The 22476-nt window shown below is 39.4% G+C and overlaps 1 protein-coding gene across 3 annotated transcripts in view; it reads left to right on the top strand.

Annotated features, from left to right (window-relative positions):
• Positions 1-5314: 5314 nt before the first annotated feature.
• LOC125256206 (NACHT, LRR and PYD domains-containing protein 3-like) overlaps positions 5315-22476 on the top strand; it is a 128698-nt gene continuing 111536 nt past the window's right edge. For all 3 annotated transcript variants that reach the window (XM_048171968.1, XM_048171969.1, XM_048171970.1), the window contains exons 1-2: positions 5315-5638; positions 10242-10352. The gene's annotated coding sequence lies outside the window, so the exon portion shown is untranslated. The remainder of the gene's footprint in view (positions 5639-10241; positions 10353-22476) is intronic.

The following is a 22476-nucleotide window of genomic DNA, read 5'->3' on the forward strand; positions in this document are numbered from 1 at the left end:
AAAGTTGTAGAATGGGGGTAATTGTGTGCAGCAGCAAAGTAAATTAATATTTCAATAGAACGAGATTAAATGTAGAATAAACGCGTTAAGAATCCGTACAGCTGTAGAGCGAGGGACTTTTATTCTATTGAGCTGAACCGACGAACAACTGATGACGACATTGTTTGACGTCTGGTTGACCAATCAGCGGAAAGAGGCGTTTCATTCCCGCCCACATGTAGAGATTGAATATTCAAACTGCTTATTTGTTTCCAACCCCCAGAACGAAAAAAGAAAAATCAAGCCAGTTTTTTGTTTTTCGTTTTCATTTTAAAAATGAAAAACGAAAAAAAGTGAGGTTTTCTAAATTTTCTGATTTCAATATCAAATCAAAACATGAATGAACGGAAGATACCCTGATTGTTTTAAAGCTATTGTTATTCAATTTGTTGGCCTTAAAACGTCTTAAAAATGCACATATGTAAACCAGGGAAATCTAAATTTTCTCGGGGGAGCATGCCCCCGTACAGGGGTGGATCTACCGGGGTGCCACGGGGTGGCAACTGCCACCCTAAGAAAAAGCTTTGCCACCCCAAAATTATCAGACAATAAAATATAAATGTTAGCCGTGTTTCAAGTAGGCCTACTACTGCTTTTCAGCAGCGGCGCTTCAATGTGATGACATAAAAAGACAGCGTATTGCAAAATAATGGCAAGAAAACACGTCTTTCAATAAGCTGCATGACGGTTGCACGCGCACTCAGCGTGCCCAATGTAGTCATTAACAAATGACTCTTATGAACTGGTTCTTTGGGAGTCAAAAACACAGCGCAGCCAAGTTCACTTACGAATTATTTTCCATTTGTTCGTAAATCGGAAAATTACTGCTTCTCGGCTAACTCAGAAGTCCTCGAATTTTCGTATTTTTTTGCGAGCTGATTCTCCGCCCGCTCCACTTTCATCATGGAGAAAGGTCTTTTTGCCATCCGACGAAACAGTAACATGAAATCAATAAGATCCCGATCACAGAAACTAGTTAGGTAAGAATCTAAATGTATTTTAGCTTATCTCGATTGCTAACACATTATAAGTGATTCAGTTGGCCCAGTTTCCCAAACCATTCGCTCAGTTCTAAAAAAAACAAAACAACAACAACAAAAAAAAAACACATTTCTCAAAACGTTTAACAATAACTACATTAGGTAGCAAAACTGATGACACACACCAGTCAAAATCTGAAAGAGAGCTGAATGAATAATTTACAGGGGTTTTAAACTTACACAGTACCAGTACTTTAGATGAGGGAAATGTCACTGTACCGTATGTAGCACGTTGTACACCCTCAAACTTGTGATTGTCAACTTTCTCTGTAGCCATTTGTTATACTGTATTTTTGCAGAACTAAGAAATGTCTGTCTTGTGTCAGAAGACCAATACACTGCTATAGTACCTTATATACTGTAATAAAATTCGGCCAAATGTGCAGAGGATGCTGAATTTAGTTTTACTGTAATTGACAGTATACTGTATTGTGGTGCATACCAAGTTCATACATATCTACTGCCAGATCAATTTATAATAGTAAAATGAAAAAAAGAAAGAAAAAAAAAAATCATTGCTGTATTTTACTGTATCTGTAAATTTATTTTTGTATAGTGTAGTAGACAGTGAGATGCGAAATAATTCCTGAATCCCAGTAAGCAGTATTTTTGTTACAGTGTTATATGAACTGATCTCACTAGTGTTCACTGGGGCAGTGCAGTAGTCTGTGTATTTGTTAAGTTTTGTGTGTCATCTGAGGCCAAAGTTTGATTTTGTCAGACAAGAATAAGATTTTGACTAAAACATTTTATTTTGACCTGGAAGTTTGAGGTTTGTACAAGTTGGTGCATAGTTTTTTTGAGATTGTGTTTATAGTTGTGAGAAAATGTTGAATTGTTTCATTTCATCCTGAATAAAGTTTGAAAGACACATTTTTGCTGGCTTGTCATAAAGCCAACTTAAAGTCTTGTTTAAAAAACATAAATAGTTTGGTCAGTTAGGCCAGAATATAGATGTTCTGGGTGATTGCTAAAGTGTTGCTAGGTGGTTGCTAGGAGATTCTGGGTGGTTGCTAGGCTCTTGCTATGCAGTTGCCGGGGTGTTGCTAGAGTATGTAGTTGATAGGGTGTTCTGGGTGAACACACACAGACATTCCCACCTCTGTTAATAACAGAAACTCAAAAATTGTTTGCAAAAAACAAGTTTTTATTGTTCTTTAACTTGCACTAAAATATGTTTTATGCCATCGAAGTAACCTGTGTAATATTAATAAAACTGCTCATCTCCTTTAGTGATACAAGGTCAGACTCATTTTAAATCATATAGTTTTTCATATAGTGCCTTTACTTGGTGCCATGATGGATATTGAAATCTTGTTATTTATTTTGGTAATGCAATGTTTGTGAACACAATTGTGTATGTCAGGCCATAAATCTCCAAAAACTATGCATGGGCGCTTGCTTTGGTGTTGCCACCAAAAAATCAATTACTCAAAATAAATTACTAAATTAAAATAAATTACTCAAAATATTTATGAGGTCACAGAATTTAGAATTTATGTCGTAAGCAGGCCAAAAATGAAATAAATTAACTTCAATTTGTTTTGTTGAAAATGAAATGTTTGTTTGTAGTGCAACAAAGGTTTCTATGCCAGGACATCAATGTGGATTCACAACTGTTTGGTTACCCATATTCCCCATATATATCTTTATTTGTGTTCAGCAGCACAAAGAAATTCATACAGGTTTGGAACAACTTGAGGATGAGTTAATGATGACAGAGTATGTGAACACAATTGTGTATGTCAGGCTATAAATCTCCAAAAACTATGCATGGGCGCTTGCTTTGGTGTTGCCACCCCACATAAGACCTCATGCCACCCCTTTGCCACCCTATAAATCATTTTCTAGATCCGCCCCGACCACATTTATTGTTTCAGAACATTTTTTCACTGTTAAACATTAGAAGTCTTTAAAAAAAATTAGACGACGAAGCAGAATCTCGTAAGTGCTGCCAATTTAGCGATTTCGCGACTTCCCAGCCTATTTTGAGACTTTTTTTTAAAGCCTAGCGACAAATTAGCAGACTTTATCTAGATTCCGTTGTTACGGATCAACTGGGGATCATGTCAATTGGGAACATGCCCATGCACGCAGATAGTTTTACCTGACTTTCCAGCAGATGTTAGACAGCGCTAGATTCGTCACAGGGAATTTTCTACGGAGGAGATTTAAAGGCTTTCCACATTATTTGTGAATGTTTGTATTATTATTGGACTTTGTTATCCCCCCTGTCGCTGTTCGAATGTATCAGATGCCTTTTAAGGGAAGTTTTAGTAAGTTTTCATGTCGCGTCTCACAGACCACGCCCAGATTATTTTGTTTACATTCGTTTCAAAGGAGTTTGTTTCTGACAACAATTTTTTTTTTGATGCAATAAATAAAGTAGCTATTTACGTTTCTTTAAACCACTTGTGTAAATGTTTTTATTATTATTATTATTTTTTTTAAATATTGCTTAATTTGCCTCTTAATTTGAGCAGCAATATTTCTATGGTTTAAAAAGGATGTCAAGCATTTAAAAGAAAAATTGCTAAAGGAGTTATTTAAAGCATACTCCATAAATGTTCCTAAAGAGTGGTCAAGAGAGATAAACAAGCAATAGTATAAATACATTCGGTTATAATTTCTAATTAGTGATACACAGATAGGATGCAGTGAATTTTTTCAGAATATTTATTTCATGGAATGATCAACATATAGTCTAACAGGTGCAAAATCACAAAAAGACATTTTAACAATACATATAGGCCTAGCTTCAAAGCAGCATTAACATATAAAATGCATGTGTACATTACTATTAAGAGAAATATGTCAGAAATGACTCTCAATGTAATGTTCATATGGCAAAAATGTATGGTTCTTTGATAATAGAAGTATGGTTAATTTACATCATTTAGTTAAGCAGAAACATATCAGGCAATAATGATTCTTGGCCATAATGATTATAAAATATAAGGATAATTTTGCATGTTGATTCAGAGTTGGTGTCATCTGAAGTCCTCGCAGGTTGTCCTCATCTCTTCACAGGTGTTGTGTCGTCTAAAGTCTTCACAAAGGCTGAATCCAAATGTTAGATAAAGATAACTGGCATAATTCAAAGTTATATTACATATAATGAGGCCCACTCTCATTAAATTTTATTAAAACTGACAGACTATTGTGTCATATTTTCAGTTTCCTATTCTAATTGTTTGGGAGAGAGGCATTGTATTCGTGTGAGGTGCCAAATGATTATGAGTTTAGTGATGTATACTGTCTTTTGGAATTATCCAAATGTATAACAATTCATCATCACAGTATAATATGTCCTGCTTATGTAAGTCACTGATTGGTTGTCACAGGACTTTCATACAAAACACAGTATGGAAACTAGAAAAAGAACCTATGAGACATTAAGAAAGATATTACATTATGGTTCATTTTTAGTTGTTAAACACTGTTTAAACACTGTGTCATCTTTAAAATGTAAGCATGCCAGTGTTCTTCAGTGTTCAAAGAAGAACAGGTTATCAATTAAATTCAAGCACCTAAAGCCAGGAACACACTTAACGACTAGCTGAAACATTCTAAGACTGAACTGAACACACTATTTGATTTTAAATGCTGACTGTAAACACCGACTGAACGCAACTGGCTCTGACTCAGCGTGTTTGGGCATGATCAGTCGTAAGTATCAAATTACATTCATAATCGGCCATAGCGATCATTAAGTGTGTCCCCGGCTTAACTGAATGTACAATACATACACACTATTACTTTAAGCATTAAATTCAGTTATTTTAATTAATGAGGCTATATGATTCTAAGAAACTTAAGTATTAAATACAGAACTGTTCTAAACAGATTTCTGTTCTGCTATTTGTATCGTTTAGAAAAAAATAAAACACATTTTTTTTAAACAATATGTTTTTATAATTCCTGAGCCAAAGCAAAAGTTGAGTTTAAATCAGTCATGAATCCAGAATGAAACATAGCTGTTTTAGGAAACAGAGGTTGTACTTGAAACCTAAGCAAGAGATCTCAGAAAATGAAATCAACAAAATCAGTAAAATCACCTAGAGCAAACACAAGCCAAAGTGTCTGTTTTTTTCCCCCTTAATATATGTAATCGCTCATAAAATAAATAATTTGATTATGAACGATTTAGGATTAAGGCAACTCATGTTTGCTTTAGGTAGCCTACTGCTAGTTTTAATTTTGTCTGTTGTAATTTGTGTTTAGAACACATGGCAGCACACTACAGACACAATATGATACACTAATGTTGAAAATAAATACTTATACTTTACTTAATTTCGTTGACAAGTTTGACATTTGACATTCATTGAAACTAGTGTCCCATGTTAACGTGGGCGTGGTTTGTGAGCGTGACGTGAGAGCATGATAAACTTCCTTAAAACTGCTCCAAAAACGCAGGAACGAACACCGTGAAATCAAGGCGCTTTATTACGCATTGCAATGTATACAACCGGTGCGATGCGTTTTTAAATCTATGGTCCACGTGGAATATCGCATGTGACGAACCTGTCGCCGTCTAACATCTGCTGGAAATCCAGGTAAAACTATCTGCTTGCTCGTGCGCGCCTGGTGCGCGCCCCCAGTTAACATGATCCCCAGTTGATCCAAGTAGATCCGTACCGTGACTCGCCTAGATCAGTATGACGACATTTAGCGACCAGTTTTAGCTACTTTCAACTGAAAGTAATTGGCAACACTGAATCTCTTTTACCACAGACTGTTTTACTAGGTAACCATATTTTGATTACCGAAAACCAGGACACTCGGCCTGGCAGTGTTATACTCAAATTATACTCGAAGTTTACTTAAATATGCTTTATAATTTCAACACATTTAAAGTAGGCTATGCCTCCTCTGTATGGATAGAAAATTGTTATATTACAAAATACTATCTATAACCAAAGACACAAATTCTCAGAGGTTACTCAACATGTTTTCAAGTTTCAATAATAACTAACGAATGAAATAATGATGGAAATAATGTCTCTTCTGTATTAGAAAAATAAATAAATAATAACTAAAATACCTCTGCTATATTAGCAATCCAAATTTAACAAAAATAGCTCTCACAAATTTACAAAAACTAACAAAAAATATCTAGGCTATATCTTTAGTTTTCTTCTTCATTCTCGTTTTCCTCTTCCTGTTTTTCTTCCTCATCCTCCTTGTTTGCCCATATTTTGCAGTAGAGCTGATCTTTCCCAGCAGTTTTTTGTTAGACTACTTAACAAATAAGCATGAAAGTTATAAAGAAATGTATACAGGCTAATCAGCTGTTACATCGCAAGGTACAAAGGAAGAGCACATCGAGCTGAACTCATTGTAGACGATAGCTGAAGGTTGCTCTGCTGTTACACGAATCTGTTATTCAGTTACAGACGACTGCACAAATCATGCATACTAATGAAAACATTATAAACTGTTACCTAGAAGTAAACAACTGTAGTTTAGGCATAAGTCAGGACGTTTGGGAAAACAGGACGTTTGGTCACCCTAGTTTTACGAAAGATTGAATCGTACCACGTGACAAACAGCGTTTCAGAGACTTCTGGATTCTGGTCTTGCAGGACAAGAACGTCTGTACTGCAGAAGTAAGCTTTGCGATTTGTGAAAAAAACAGAGTGGGGGATGTTTTGAAAAGGGTTTTTATTTTTTATTTTTAATTTGTTAAAAACCACAGTGGAGCTATACTATTTTTGGCAGCTGTTACAGAAACATTTTTACAAAAAATTCTGATTTAACCTTGAGATTTGAAGTAGGCTATTAGATAGCTTAGATATTTGCAACACTACAATGACACTAATAATTCTTAATTTCTGATAGAAATGCAAAATCAATCGGTAGTTATTAATAGAATAACGAGACACAAACCTTTACATTCAATCACGTTTGGTCCTATTTATTTTTGATCACAGTGCATACTACACAATAATATCCTTTAAAGAAAAACAGTATTTATTAGGGGTGTGACGAGATCTCGTGTCACGAGATTTCTCGTCGAGGCGAAAAGTAGTCTCGTGATGTTGCCATGACAGAGTGTTAGGATGATTAGGAAAGAATATGCCACCGCTACATTTACATTACGCCTCCACTGTCGTTGTGCTTTGTGTTTAAATAAAAAACATTTAATTCAGTTGGATAACGGTCGCCGCCGCTCCATATTTACAGAGTTACGCGCGATCGCTAAAAGTGAAAGTAAACGCGCGCGCATTCAAACGCGATTTCAGTACCCGCATTTTGAAAGCGGCTCCCTGATGAATGCAAATATCTCTCAATATGAAAGCTATTTTAGGCTGGGCAGTGTAGTTGTAACCATCTCTTAGCTCTGTATCAAAGAAACATTTGGTCTTATTTGCACTTTGAATATTGAGAGAGTGCGATTATGGTTTCAACTTGTAAAGTGTTACCATAAAAATGAATAACAGTTTTCTCTTAATCTTATTAAGCACAAACAGTAAGGTTTAAATACTGTAGCAAATATATTGCTCATTGTTAGTTGATGTTGGTTAATATGTTAATGTTAATAAATGAGACCTTATTGTAAAGTGTTACCATTTTTATTTATACTGTTTTTATTTCTATGATCAGTCTGTGGAAAGGAGTTCAGTTAGGAGGTCAAAAGTTGTAGAAGCTCATAAATCATGTACAGTAAGATCTGAAGAGACTGAAATCATACAGAAGAGAAGTCAGTCAGTTGAGTTAGTGACAAAACCTTTTACAGTACTTGAGTATTGTTGTCTTTTACTGCATATGATAATTCATACTCAGAAAGTAGAACTGAATGACATTCATTATAAGATGATTAGTTAAAACATTTCAAATACACCTGCAGAATATTTTTTCTAGTCATGTATTTCACCATTGAGGATTTCTTAAAAATAGTGTGTAAAAATCTTGTCTCGTCTCATCTCGTGAACTCAATCTCGAGTCTCGTCTCGTCTCGTGAGATACCCGTCTCGTCACACCCCTAGTATTTATCCTTTACTAGATTAAAAATATTTTCCTTCCAAAAATTTTGGGTAATTGTACAATCAAAAAACAAATGTGTTAACAATTCTTTCTCATTTTTACAAAAGGAGTATAAATCATCAATATCAGAGTATCTTGAAATTATTGATTTAACAGGGTTTAACATTTTAACATTTAACAGGGTAGATGGTATGCAAAATTTTAAATTTATTTCTTTAGTTTTGTTATTGATACAATATTTAAAGGGGATTAACCAAGCAGCCTTCCAATTAATATTATCAATAATAGAGTTCCAAAAGAATTTTCCTCTAGCTGTTATTTTATTTTGTTTTTGGAAAATAGTACAAATATGTTTGTTCTTGCATTTTTTTTATCAATCAGTTCAAGACCATTTAAAATTTTAGAATAGCTTTAATGACCGAATTAAATTCCTTTAAAATGCACCGGGAAACTGTGGGTTTGCATGAATTGATCATAAGTTAAAAGATTCCCATAATTATCAAACATATTCATAAGATGATTAATTTCCCTGTTAAACCAATTCCTTAAAAATTAAGATTTATTGGCAGTCGTTATATTGGCATTATTCTAAATGAAGGAAGTATGAGGAGAGACATTGTGTAAGTAGCAAATTTTTCAGGCTAAAAGCACTTGCTGTTGGAATTTGGACTATTTAAAGGGTTAGTTCACCCAAAAATGAAAATTCTGTCATTAATTACTCACCCTCATGTCGTTCCACACCCGCAAGTCCTTTGTTAATCTTCGGAACACAAAGTAAGATATTTTTGATGAAATCCGATGGCTCTGTAAGGCCTTCATAGCCAGCAATGGCATTTCCTCTCTCAAGATCCATTAATGTACTAAAAACATATTTAAATCAGTTCATGTGAGTACAGTGGTTCAATATTAATATTATGAAGCGACAAGAATATTTTTGGTACGCCAAAAAAACAAAATAACGACTTATTTAGTGATGGCCGATTTCAAAATACTGCTTCAGGAAGAATCAGTGTAAAAACGTGCAAAAATGTATTTAGTTACCACTTGTAGTACACTATGGGTTCAAATGTACTATAAGTGGTATCTAAATACATTTTTTAAATACAGATAGTATATTAAAAACACATTTTAGTTCATATTTCATGGTGTCTCAAAATAGCACAGTTGAGTACACTTACATGTTCTTAAAATGATCTTAAGAAGTACTAAAGAAGAATTTTTAGTATATTAAGTACAAAATTAGTGCACAAAAATAGAGCAGTTTAAGTACATTTTAAAAGTGTACTTTTTTTCACTTGGGAGCACCAGATTTTCTCATCTGAGCCTCAGCGGTCTGACGTCACTGTCAGAATATTTGAGATGACCAATCAAATCAAAGTAGGCAGAGTTTATGTTCACAGAAGCTGAGCGCGAATTCCAGCGACGCTTTGGTTAACGGTCATAAAGTGCAAGATAAGATGTAAGTAGATAAACTAAACATTTCATATTTGACAGCTGTTTTAGGATAGAAATGTTATACTGACATAAAATAACCAGGGATGCAAACTAATGAACTTTTGTCTAAATTCGCCATTTTTTAATTGCCTATTTTACCTGATTCATGTAATTAACTAATGTGAGGGGGCAATAAACATTAACAAATCCGTTTTCATCATATTAGTCATAAAAGTAAAATGCATTTTTGTGTTGCTGCACTGAGGAAACAAGCACCTACGCCCCTCTGAATAATACCGCAATTATAATCGTATGCATACTACAGCGCAGTGATTGGATTGAATGAGCTTTATGTCATGAATAAATGCAGAGAAGCCTCATTAATTGTTGATGTCAGCATGTTCAACCAGCCCATACTGGAGCCAATCAGCACTCCGGATCTTGCAGATTTTGTGACGTTGCTGCGACTTTGCTTTTCAGACCGGAAGACAAAAATTGCTCTGAAAAATGCAAAAATAACTAATTTCAACTTGTAGATAAAACTGAGTACCTTTAGTGTTTTTAATGTTGTGCAGCCTGTTCACGGCTCAAAAAATGTTTTATGGCAGTTTAGTAATGAATGTGCACACATTGTGAATGAATTTATTAAACTTAGTTACCTACCTTGTAGCCTTCAGTAAATTAACTTGTCTAAGAAATGATTCATCAAACACATAAATATGTTTACTTTCTTCACAGATGAAAATGAGAAGTCTATCAGTCAAAGCTCAGCTTTAGGAGGGGAAGAGACAGAGCAAGATAAGAAGACTGAGAGAAAAAGAAAGAGTGATGGAGATGAGGAGAGAACAGGTATTGACAAATAATCTGCTGTCCACTGACATGGTTTTAAAGCTATTATTATACAATTTATTTGGCCTTCAAACATCTTGTGGTGCACATAGATCAGAGAAATCAAGTTCCCTTTCGATACTTCACTTGTACTGCGTATGGGGAAAGGTCTCCTTTTTCCCTGTTACTGAAGCCTTTTTCAATAACGCAGTGTAACTGCATCGTCATTGGTTCACTCATAGACAAGTTGTTGAACCAATGACGGCGCGGCATAGCTGCGTGACCTATGGCGACAAAGCGCGGGAATATTCCCGCCGAAATGGGCGGGGTTTAGAGCTATATAAGCAGGCTTTTCGCCATAGGATTTCAGTTCTCTCTCCTTCAGCGACGAATTCACATCGCTCCTCGCTGATCTCCGCCTGAAGCCTCCGCCGCCTGGAAGAAGCTCGCCTGGGAAGAAGCTCTCGCCGCCGTCGAAGAGGCTCCCGTAGCGGACTGCTGAGCTCGCCGACGAAGAAGCGTCTTGAGCCGCCCGCTTCCGGCCGCCTGCCAGCGCGTCTCCTGCCGCCATCCGGCGCATCTAATTGAGCAGTTTCCCCGCGGTTTCTCGCCGCTCTAAAAGAGCTTTTCCTTGCAGCTTTCGCTGCTCTAAAAGAGCTTCCTGCGGCTCTCGCCGCTCTAAAAGAGCTTCCTTCTGCCCTCACCGCTCTAAAAGAACCCCTCAAACGGCGTTTTCACGGCGGCAGCATTGATACAAATACCGCGCCACTCTTGTGGCACATGCAGAGCCCCTCTGCATGAAGACGACGGGCACGGTGAGTGCGTCGGCTGTCTGGGCAGACCCCATGCAGAGGCTGCACTCACCGGGACCTCATGTTCTCACTGCAAGATCGCTTTCTTCAGTGAAGGCGGTCCCGCCGCTCGCGCCCTCCTGTCTCCTTCCTCCCGCGAGCCGGCTAGGAAGAGACAGCGGGGCAGAGCGGCCCAGCGCCCGGAGTTGGATGAGCTCACGCCGGCTCAGCCCCCGTATGCCTCACCCTCTCCCTTGAGAGAGCAGTCCCCCATCCTGTTCTTCCGCCCTGAGCTGCGTCCCTCGGGTGACGCAAGTGACCTCGTCACCTGAGGACGAGGACGAGCCGCTCGATGATGACTCCGTGTCTCTTGCGGTTTCTGAAAAGGAGGAATGGGCCAGTGATTCGGAGGAAAACCCCACCTATTTAGCGAACAAAATAAATATTTTACATTTTCAAAGAGAGAGCAATTTTTGTCTTCCACACTCGCCAGTGTACGGGTCCCTTCTCAGCGGCCCGCCACCTGGTGCCATTCAACCCCTTGCTTTACGGGTTGAGGCCTGGCAGGCCATCCCCGGAGTGTCAAAGTGGGTTCTGGGGATAATATCTCAAGGCTACTCGCTCCAGTTTGCTCGCAGACCCCCGCGCTTTGGCGGCGTACTTCCCACTTCAGTGAACACGGACGACGCTCATGTCCTCCGAGCAGAAGTGATGTCTCTGCTGGAGAAAGGGGCTATAGAAATAGTGAGCCCCTCAAAGAGCGAGTCGGGCTTTTACAGACATTACTTCCTTGTCCCCAAAAAAGATAGTGGTCTTAGACCAATCTTGGACCTCAGACTGCTGAACCTTTCCCTCATGAGACGGAAGTTCAAAATGTTAACGCTGAAACAGATCCTCGCGCAGATTTGCCCCGGGAACTGGTTCTGCTCGCTGGATCTGAAAGATGCATACTTTCACATCCAGATAGCCCCCCACCACAGGCGATTCTTGAGATTCGCATTCGAGGGAGTGGCTTACCAATACACGGTCCTTCCATTCGGGCTGTCCCTAGCTCCTCGCACTTTTACCAAGTGCATGAACGTGGCTCTTTCCCCTCTGAGACAGATGGGAATCTGAGTTCTCAATTATCTCAACGACTGGCTCATTTTAGCCCAATCTTGAGCCGAGCTAGAACATCACAGATCCGTGTTACTCAGCCACTTGGAGTGCCTGGGTCTCAGGGTCAATTTTGCCAAGAACTTGCTGCTCCCCAGCCAGCATATAACGTTCCTGGGTGCAGTTCTCGACTCAGCCCGTATGACGGCTATAGTCTCACCAGAGCACGCTCTGGTTATTCAGCAGCTCGCGGCTTCGGTCAGGAACAAAGCCTTTCTCCCTCTGAAGTTCTTCCAGAGGATGTTAGGGCTGATGGCTTCCGCCTTCCCGGTTCTGCAGCTCGGCCTTCTTCGGATGCGGCCTCTGCAATACTGGTTGAAGTTTCGGGTCCCTCCTCACGCCTGGCAGCTCAGCCGCCTGCATCTCAGGGTCAATTGAGCCTGTTTGACAGCTCTGGAACCCTGGACGAACCCTACTTGGTTCAGTCAAGGAGTACCCCTACAGGCGGTGTCCAGAAGGACTGTGCTCTCGACAGATGCGTCCAACGAGGGTTGGGGCGCTCTTTGCGAGGGCAGGCCGGCCTTCGGCTCGTGGTCTCATGAGGAGAGCCATCTGCACATCAACTGCCTCGAGATGCTGACAGTGATCCGAGCCCTTCAGGCGTTTCAGGCACACCTGACAGGACGCCACATCTTAGTCCAATCAGACAGCGTGACAGTGGTGTCATACATAAATCACCAGGGCGGTCTTTCATCCAGCCGCTTATGCACTCTGACGACACGTCTCCTGGAGTGGGCATTACAGAGGTTTCAGTTGCTCAAGGCGACTCATATACCCGGGAGGACGAATTTGGGAGCAGACATGCTATCTCGGAGCAATGTTCCCTCAGACGAGTGGATGCTCTACCCCCAGACAGTTCTCAGAATTTGGGAGTTCTTCGGGAAGGCAGAGGTAGACCTCTTGGCCTCACAAGACAACTCTCACTGCCCAATTTATTTTTTGAAGGTGGAAGATGCGCTGACCCACGTCTGGCCCAACGCTCTCCTGTACGCTTTTCCCCCGATTGCTCTGATCCCTCAAGTCATCAGGCGAATCGAGGAAGACAAACACAGAGTCCTCCTGGTGGCCCCGCTCTGGAGGAGCCAAGTCTGGTCCTCGGAGCTGTTCAGGCTTTCCACGAAAGCCCCGTGGCCAATTCCCCTGAGATGGGACCTCCTCTCTCATGCGAACAGGACAATCTGGCATCCTCAGCCAGAACTTTGTGCTCTGCACCTCTGGTCCCTCAATGGGAGCCTGCTAACCTCCCAAGGGACGTGCTAAATACCATTTCTCACGCGAGAGGGCCGTCCACGAGACGCCTTTACGCCCAGAAATGGTCTGTCTTTGTTGGCTGGTGCTCTGCACGCAACATAGACTCTGTGGAGTGTGACGTATCACCGATACTGTCTTTCCTCCAGGAGCATTTGGATATGGATGCTTCAATGCTCAAAGTTTACGTAGCAGCCATTGCAGCTTTTCACGCTCCTATAGCTGGCCAGTCAGTGGGACGAAACAACCTTGTGGTGCATTTCTTGAGAGGTTCTAGGCGATTGAATCCTCTTTGTCCTCTCACCGTCCCTACCTGGGACCTCTCTCTGGTCCTCAGGTCTCTCAAAGGGCCTCCCTTTGAGCCACTGCGTTCAGCTGACCTCAGGCCCCTGATGCTCAAAACCGCTCTGCTGCTTGCACTAGCATCGGTTAAGCGTGTTGGCGACTTGCAGGCTCTCTCTGTGAACCCTGCGTGCCTTGAATTCGGGCCTGACGACTCCAAAGTCGTTCTAAAACCTAGGCATGGCTACGTCCCTAAGGTGCTCTCGACTCCGTTCAGATCACAGGTCATTTCCCTCTCAGCGCTTCCTCCCTCAACGGATGAGCGAGAGCTGGAATTACTCTGCCCCGTCAGGGCGTTGAGGACCTACATTGAGCGATCTCAGCCTTTCCGGCAATCTGATGAGCTCTTTGTCTGCTTTGGGGGCTGCACCAAAGGGATGGCGGTCTCAAAGCAGCGTCCCCAAGACAAGTCCAGTCGTTCCCTGCCGTGACACGGCGCGGTTGAATTCATTCCCCATACGCAGTACGAGTGAAGTATCGAAAGGGAACGTACTCGGTTACTAACGTAACCTTGGTTCCCTAAGATACGGAACGAGTACTGCGATACATGCCGTGCCACGAGGCTGCGACTTTAGTGTCGTCGCTTCTGTCGAATGACCTGAAATCCTATGGCGAAAAGCCTGCTTAAATAGCCTTAAACCCCGCCCATTTCGCCGGGAATATTCGCACGCTTTGTCGCCATAGGCCGCGTAGCTATGCCGCGCCGTCATTGGTTCAACAACTTGTCTATGAGTGAACCAATGATGATGCAGTTACACTGCGTTATTGAAAAAGGCTTCAGTAACGGGGAAAAAGGAGACCTTTCCCCATACGCAGTACTCGTTCTGTATCTCAGGGAACCGAGGTTACGTTAGTAACCGAGTACGTTTTTCTTGGTAAGCATATGTCCCTCAACCCCCATAACTGGCCCTCTGTGATTATAAAACCCTGCCTAAAGTATGGGATCGAATATATCGAATATATTGCAGTCTCGGATAAAAAAAAAAAGAATGAATCAAAAATTTAAAAATGCATTTAAAAATATATTGCACAAAACTAAACATTAATTAATTGAAAAATAAACGTAAATCAAAATAAATAAATAAATAAATAAATAAGCACAAAACCAAAACTTTAAACATTTATTAAAATTATATATTATATTGCACAAAACTAAAACATGGATTCAAAGTTATCTAAATTGCTTGCAAATCATGTTTTCTGCTCATATTTTATTTATTGTATATGTTTATTAATCCGAAAGCAATCTTTACATTACTTGCTTTTCAAATGTCCAGCGGGCCATATTTAAAGGGCTAGTTCACCCAAAAATGAAAATTTTATGTTTATCTGCTTACCCCCAGGGCATCCAAGATGTAGGTGACTTTTTTTTCTTCAGTCGAACACAAATGATGATTTTTAACTGCGACCGCTGCCGTCTGTCAGTCAAATAATGGAAGTGAATGGGAACTTCTACTATAAGAGTAAATAAAACTTGCTTAGACAAATCCAAATTAAACCCTGTGGCTCGTGACGACACGTTGATGTCCTAAGACACGAAACAATCGGTTTGTGCGAGAAACCAAACAGTATTTATATCATTTTTTTACCTCTAATACACCACTATGTCCAGCTGCATTCAGCATTCGCTTAGTGAGGTCTGATCGCGCTCTGACAACGGCAGTGATGTCTCGCACTCATTGAAGTATAAGTGCAAGACATCACTGCCGTTGACAGAGCGCGATCAGACCTCACTAAACGAGTGCTGAACGCACAGTTGCCAGTTGCCCATCCCTGAACTATGCTAAGCTATGCTAAAAGTGGTACCGCCAGACCCGGAGATCGGCTGAATGGATTCGAAAACGGTAAAACTCAACTGTTTAACTCTAGGGGAGTTGGAAAATGAGCCTATTTTCAAAAAAAGTGGAGTGTTCCTTTAAAGGGATAGTTCATCCAAAAATGAAAATGTGATGTTTATCTGCTTATCCCCAGGGCATCCAAGATGTAGGTGACTTTGTTTCTTCAGTAGAACACAAATGATGATTTTTAACTACAACTGTTGCGGTCTGTCAGTCGTATAATGCATGTCAATGGGAATTCAAAAAGCTTACGCTGTATGTCCTACCCTTCCCTATTCAACTTACGGAATGAACGCAGCGCCAGTTCCGTTTTTTCCGTAAGATGAATAAGGAAGGTGTAGGACATACAGTGCAGTGTTAATTTCGTTAACGAAAACTATGACGAAAAAAGGTCCTTGACAACCTTGTCACGCTTAGGGTTGCCAGATTTCCAGAATTTAAACCCCCAATCAGAGCTTTTCTGTTAAAAGAACACGTTTTACTTGATCTTTACTATCTGGCAACCACGCACACGAGCCCTCTCTACACTGAGGAAGAAGCATGGATGATCTGAAAACACAGACAAGTAAGCTGGAGTTCAGTGCTCTTCATTTGAGATTTTCTTCTTAAGTTAAAGTGTCTATATTGCGCTGCTCATTTACTGATTAAATCTGAGACCAAAGTGCAGGCTAATATCCAGCAGTGGTTCTCAGACTGATGTTCATTTTATTCTACTCCACCTTAAAATAACATGAAAACTGAACATGTATTTCTAGGAGGTAAAATGTCGTATATATACACGATATTCAATCAGATTACCTCATCTTTCATGATCAAAACTGACTGCACCCACACAAGCCAGCATCGCGCTACATTAGTGCTAGGGGTGTGCACAAATAGTCGAGTATTCGACCTGTAAAAAATATTCGAAAAATAAAAATACTATTCGAATTTTACTATGTTGCTTTGCTGGCCGTAAATGCAGTGAATCCATGATAAATCCTAAGCACTAAAACTCGCAGTTATAACTAAATGCACCGAGTGGCTCTGTGGGGCGTTTAACAAGTTAATTTTATTTGATCGTCACATAATGTTGTCATCTGCCTCGCGAAGTTTGGAATTACTTGGATGAAAATGATCTTACACAATTTAATTACTTTTGATCAAATCAATTAGTGAAACAGTTATCATAATATCACCACCATAATGAGAAAGCGCATGAAACTTAGTTTAACATACCGTTATGTATTATCATTATCTTGTTTCTGCAATGTCTGTTGCGGCTCATTTTCTCACCCGAGCATGTGGATATTATTGTTTTTCTCAACATGAACATGTGAAACCATATGAAAACGATAACCATACCATATAACGTTACTGACTCAAGTGTATTATGAACGTTTTGTACGATAACTGGCGCTGTCTGCTTTATAAGTGTTTTTCCCATTCGCGCTGCTTGAGATTCAGGGTCCTATAATACACCCGGCGCAATGCGACGCAAGGTGCAGCGCAAGTGTGTTTGCTAGTTTGCGTCCTGCGCCGTTCGCGTTTTCCCGTTCAGCGCCACGTCCTTAAATTAGTAAATGCATTTGCGCCAGTTAGTGCGCCCATGGGAGTGCTGGTCTAAAAAAGAGGTGTGTTCAGGCGCATTGCCGGCGCATTGCTATGTTAAGGAGCTGAAAATAGACTGCGCCATAGACCAACTCAAACCTGGTCTAAAGTCTAAAGTCAATGGCGGAATATTTTTTTGTTAGAGCGCGTTGATAGAAACTGCGCCTCTGGGCGCGTCCACAGTGCGCATTGACTTTGCTTATTACACACAGGGATGCGCATCACACAAACATGTTAAACATATTAAAAACAAAAGGATTACAGTGTAAAAGAATATTATTGTGTAGGCTACATAAATATAAAAATGTAATGATGAATAGTCATTGTGTGTATTAGAATTAGGCTACCTATTTTCAATTCAGCCTATTACTACTTATAATGATGAACGAAATTGGCTAATTAATTGAACAATCGTGCCAATACACACACATATATATTAACTGACTCATCGCGGGGAGCTATTTGAAAAGCTATTTGCAAGCCCGCTTTAACTTCGCGCATGAGCAGATCGGTTTCTTCGCTTGAAAAGCGTTCAGCTTTTCCGCCAACAAATTCCGCCATGTAAATAGCAATCCGCCATGGCGCGAGGGCATCTCGCTCTTAAAGGGAATGGGAGATGACACTCATTACTCATTAAGAGAATAGGGACAACCCATTTCAAAAATGCGCCCCGGCGCACGGACTGTTTTTCCGTCGTTAAAATAGCAATAGTGGATTTGGACACGCCCTGAGTGCACCTGCGCCGTGCGCTTTACACTTTGCGTTTAGATCGTTAAAATAGGGCCCTATATGTTTTTGTTCTTTATATATATAGTATATATATTTTTTGTTTGTTTAATGCTTTGAACTAAAAGAAAAGCTTAAGATATAACGTAAGCTTGTTGTGCATATTGCCTAATCTTAAGCTTGTTGAGGAATGGTGAATTAAAAAAAAAATAACGTCCTTCTCGTTTAACCTCATTTAAATAAACGAATATTCGAATATTCATTTTTTACGAGCCCAAATATTCGAATACAATATTTTGGGAAAATGCCCATCCCTAATTGGTGCTGTTATCGACAATAGAACCTTTGTAAAAGTGGGGATTTAGTACTTACTAACATGAAGAACAAATATAGACACAGACTGCATGTAGATTTAAGATTAAAACTCTCTTCGATACAAAAACGAATTACTGTTTTTAATGTTGGTCATATTATACCAGCAAGAATATTGCCCTAATATAATATAATATATAATTTCCCGAATAACAAACAAAAGGGTAATATTAAGTAATGTACATTTTAAACAGTATTGTCAGTATTTTTGCTCTATTTTGCAATGAAAGCCACAGCAGAACTGCAGCACACGTTGTGTGTTTCGTGAACGAATCTGTGGCTTTGAACGAATCGTCAATGATTCAATTATTCATTCATAAATACTGCCGCTTGCTTTGATACTTAAAGAATTAATGACTTGATTATTCACTCACAAAAACAGTGACTTAACGCCACCTACTAGCGGTTTTATTGTAATATTTAAAAGTATCACTTCGTTTTTTATCATCATTATATTTATTGCATTTTTTTTTTTTATTATTTGCAGTCTAAGTGGAAAAGAGAGGGTACACAGAAGGATGTTAAATCCCTCAGGGGTTACGACACTCTAGTCTAGAAAGTTTGAGAACCACTGAAAGAGGATATGAATGATTGCACCAGCTGCTGCTGCTATGAGTGCAATGTCAATACAGTCTCTTACCTTAGTTATGACTAAGACTTGACAAAAATGTGATGACTTTTCGTCGACTAAAACTAGACTAAAATATGAAAGACTAAAATGTGACTAAGACTAAGGAGTATTTTCGTCTTAAGATAAAGACTAAGACTAAATCAAAATTAACACTGATATAGTGTAAGCTTTTTGAAGAATACAGAAAGTGGAAGCACGTGCAAGTCGATCATTTGTGTTTAAATCATATACATTTGTATTTTTTTTTAAAATGACCGATCGTTTTGCTAGATAAGACCCTTACGCCTGTTTCACGCTGCAAGCGTGAGCAGCGCATGAGCATCACACCGTCACTGCAGCTGCAGATGCGCGAGAGTGTTCACACTGGAAGCGTTTGTGCAGCATCACAGCAGCGGCTCCAAAGTGTCGTCTTTCTCTACCAGGCAGACAAAAGAACCATTTAAAACAATGGGTAAGTTCTCTCAACTTTTTATTTTATTATATTTAACCCGCATAGTATTTGTAATAACATTTGCAGACGATTAAGTTATTTCAGTGCCCTTATATACTTTATAGGCCTAATATTGGTGTAATTTGGTTATCACTGTTTTCTGTTTTATAAGTGGTCTTTTGTAGTTGCTGTCATACAATCCTATTAAAATATGATCAGAATAATTGTATTTATTTGTCTATTAAGTGTAAGCTGTAAGAATTTATGTAGAATTGTTGTTTACCATATTTTAACAATTTGTTTTCATTCTTTTCTAGTTCTGGCTGTAGACAGAAAGAGTTATTGCACTTTACCTTTTGCTCAGAAAGTTACGTCGAATGAAGCGACAAAGAGTGTGGGTTCATCCGATCAACCTGCACAAGAGACAGTTTGGTGTTTTCCACCATCTTGTCACGGAAATGCGCCGACTGTCATCTAAAATATTTTTACATGAGTGCTGAGCAAATGGACGAGCTTCTTTCTGTTGTTGGACCCGAGCTCAAAAGACAATCAATTACTTTTCGAGCAGCCATCGAACCCAAACAGAGACTTGCAGTGACACTGAGGTAATAACAGATGCTTTGAGTGATTTTTCTAATATCAAATTATATGGTTGTAGTTTAATTTAATAATGAAATATTATACAAATTAAAACATGTACTTTTAAATGTTAATTACTGAAACAATGATGCAAGGTAAACGAAATGAGTAACACAAAATGTTTTATTAACTTGTAATAAAAAGGCAACAGCTCAAACTTAAAACAGAATAATATAAATATCACATCAGAAGCATGCAGTATTCAAAATGTTTTTAAAATAATTAAAAACATAGGCTATAATGTGTTAAATTAGGCACAAACATGTACAACAAAGTAGTATAACTCCAAAACTGCTATCACACCAAATTAAATGTTGGAAACCAAAGTAAATGTATCAAAACTGGTGATATACTGGTGATGTGTCTTCCATCGCTGGACCTTCTTGTTGGCCAGTGCCTGGTTGCATGAAACTCCTTAAGTGAGGGTTTCCCTGAGGGAGAAAAAAATCCCTGAGGTAAGGGATTTCACTAAGAGCGTTGCAACAAACTTCTTAACTTTCACCCTTACCTAAGTGTTTACACTAAGCGTTTCATGGTAGTTTCTGACAACATACAGCAATGATCGCAGCGGTTGCTATAGTTACTACCTCTAACAGTAAACAGAACATAACGAACCACAAAGCCAAATCCTCGCTAAAACCACATTTGTATGAATATATTTGTGCTATGGAGAGTACAAACATAACAGAAATCAAAAAACGTAAACCAAACTGGACAGAGTGCTGGAACTGCGTAACTTCGCCGGGTTTGGTGCTCAATGTCATGTTCTAGTGTCGCGGTGAGACGAAGGATTGACTGGCGGTCAAACCGATATTCTCTCAATAACTGTATATCATTCATCGTCTCCAAGGGATTATTGCGATCATTAAAAACACGCCTTGGTATTTCCTCCTCTTCAATTAACACTAAATCAGCCATCGTATTTTGAGTGTCAGTTGATTTAAGGGAGCTGTTTTGGTCCCTTAAATTTATTAAGGTGAAATAGTCTTGTAAGTCTTGGTACTAAACTAAGGGCGAAGTAATACATTTCTTCTCCTGGTTTGGGAATAAATGGTGACGGTGTTGTGGTGGGATGTGTTAAAATGCCCAAAAGCTGTTGCTCGGTTGCAGTTGGATCATTTGACGACCTCCTCTTCGGTCTCATTGGCTGAGTCTCACTAATTAGTGCTTGCACTCTGGGATGGGGTGTGGGAGTGTTTGACCTCTGACTGACCATTGGTGGTGTGGAGGTGTCAGATCTTGAAATTGTAGAGAATGTTGGGTTGATCTCGGTTGAGATGGCACTGGAGAACTTGACCTTGATAGTTCTGCTAATTCTGGCTCCACATCATCTTCTGCAACAGTCATGTCTAGAGTGTGCAGAGTGTGTCTGGAGCTACAACAAATAATAAGAAAAACACATTTATTTACATCTTTTAGAAACATAAAAAAAAAAAAAAAAAAAAAAAAAAAACTATATATATATAGTATATATATATATATTTTATTTTTATTTTTTTTTATTTTTCAACTGTGTACAAATTAGTTTAATAATACCTTATTTCAGTATGTAACAAATTTGATTATTTGATTATTCAATTAACATAATTCCAAGCATATTTCACAACATCAATATAACAGACTAACCTTCTGGTCTGCAAATGGGGAATTAGAAAGGACATGACTTGTTCATATTTCCATTCTCTGCTGCTTCCACCAGCAGAGCCACTAGGAATATTTTTTTGCTTCCTGTTTCTTGCGAAGGCATCTCTTAGTGCCTTCCACCTCCTTTTACACTCAATCACTGTGGGGAAAAGAAAATACATTGTAATAACTACATACTTTTGTCTGTTTTTCTCAGATTCCTAGGAACAGGGGAAAGCCTTGCTATCCAATATCATCTTGGGACAAGCACTGTTGCTGGGTGTGTGAATATGACTTGCCGGACAATTAAAAGGAAAATGTTGACAACGCAGTTTCCAAAGCCAGCAGAAGACGTGGAGAATCATCGCCTCCAAATTTTGGTGTAAATGGAACTTTCCAAACTGCATCGGTGCCATTGATGGCAAACATGTCAACATAGTGGCACCTGCTCATTCTGGAAGTTTGTACTTCAGTTACAAGAAGACATTTTCTATTGTTCTTCTTGCACTGGTTGATGCAGACTACAAATTTACATTTGTTTAAGTGGGAGACTTTGGCCAAGCCAGTGATGGTCCGGTTTATCAAAGCTCATCTCTCGGAAGAGGCATGGAGGTGAAAAGTCTGTCTGTGCCAGCAGATGACCCTTTACCGGGATCTGGTGTTCAGGGTCCCATGCCATATACCATGGTTGCAGATGCAGCATTCCCCCTTGAAGACGTACATTATGCGACCATTTCCAGGGAACAACATTCCAAGATGG

This window comes from Megalobrama amblycephala, linkage group LG21 (genome assembly GCF_018812025.1).
Source record: "Megalobrama amblycephala isolate DHTTF-2021 linkage group LG21, ASM1881202v1, whole genome shotgun sequence".
Lineage (NCBI taxonomy): Eukaryota > Metazoa > Chordata > Actinopteri > Cypriniformes > Xenocyprididae > Megalobrama > Megalobrama amblycephala.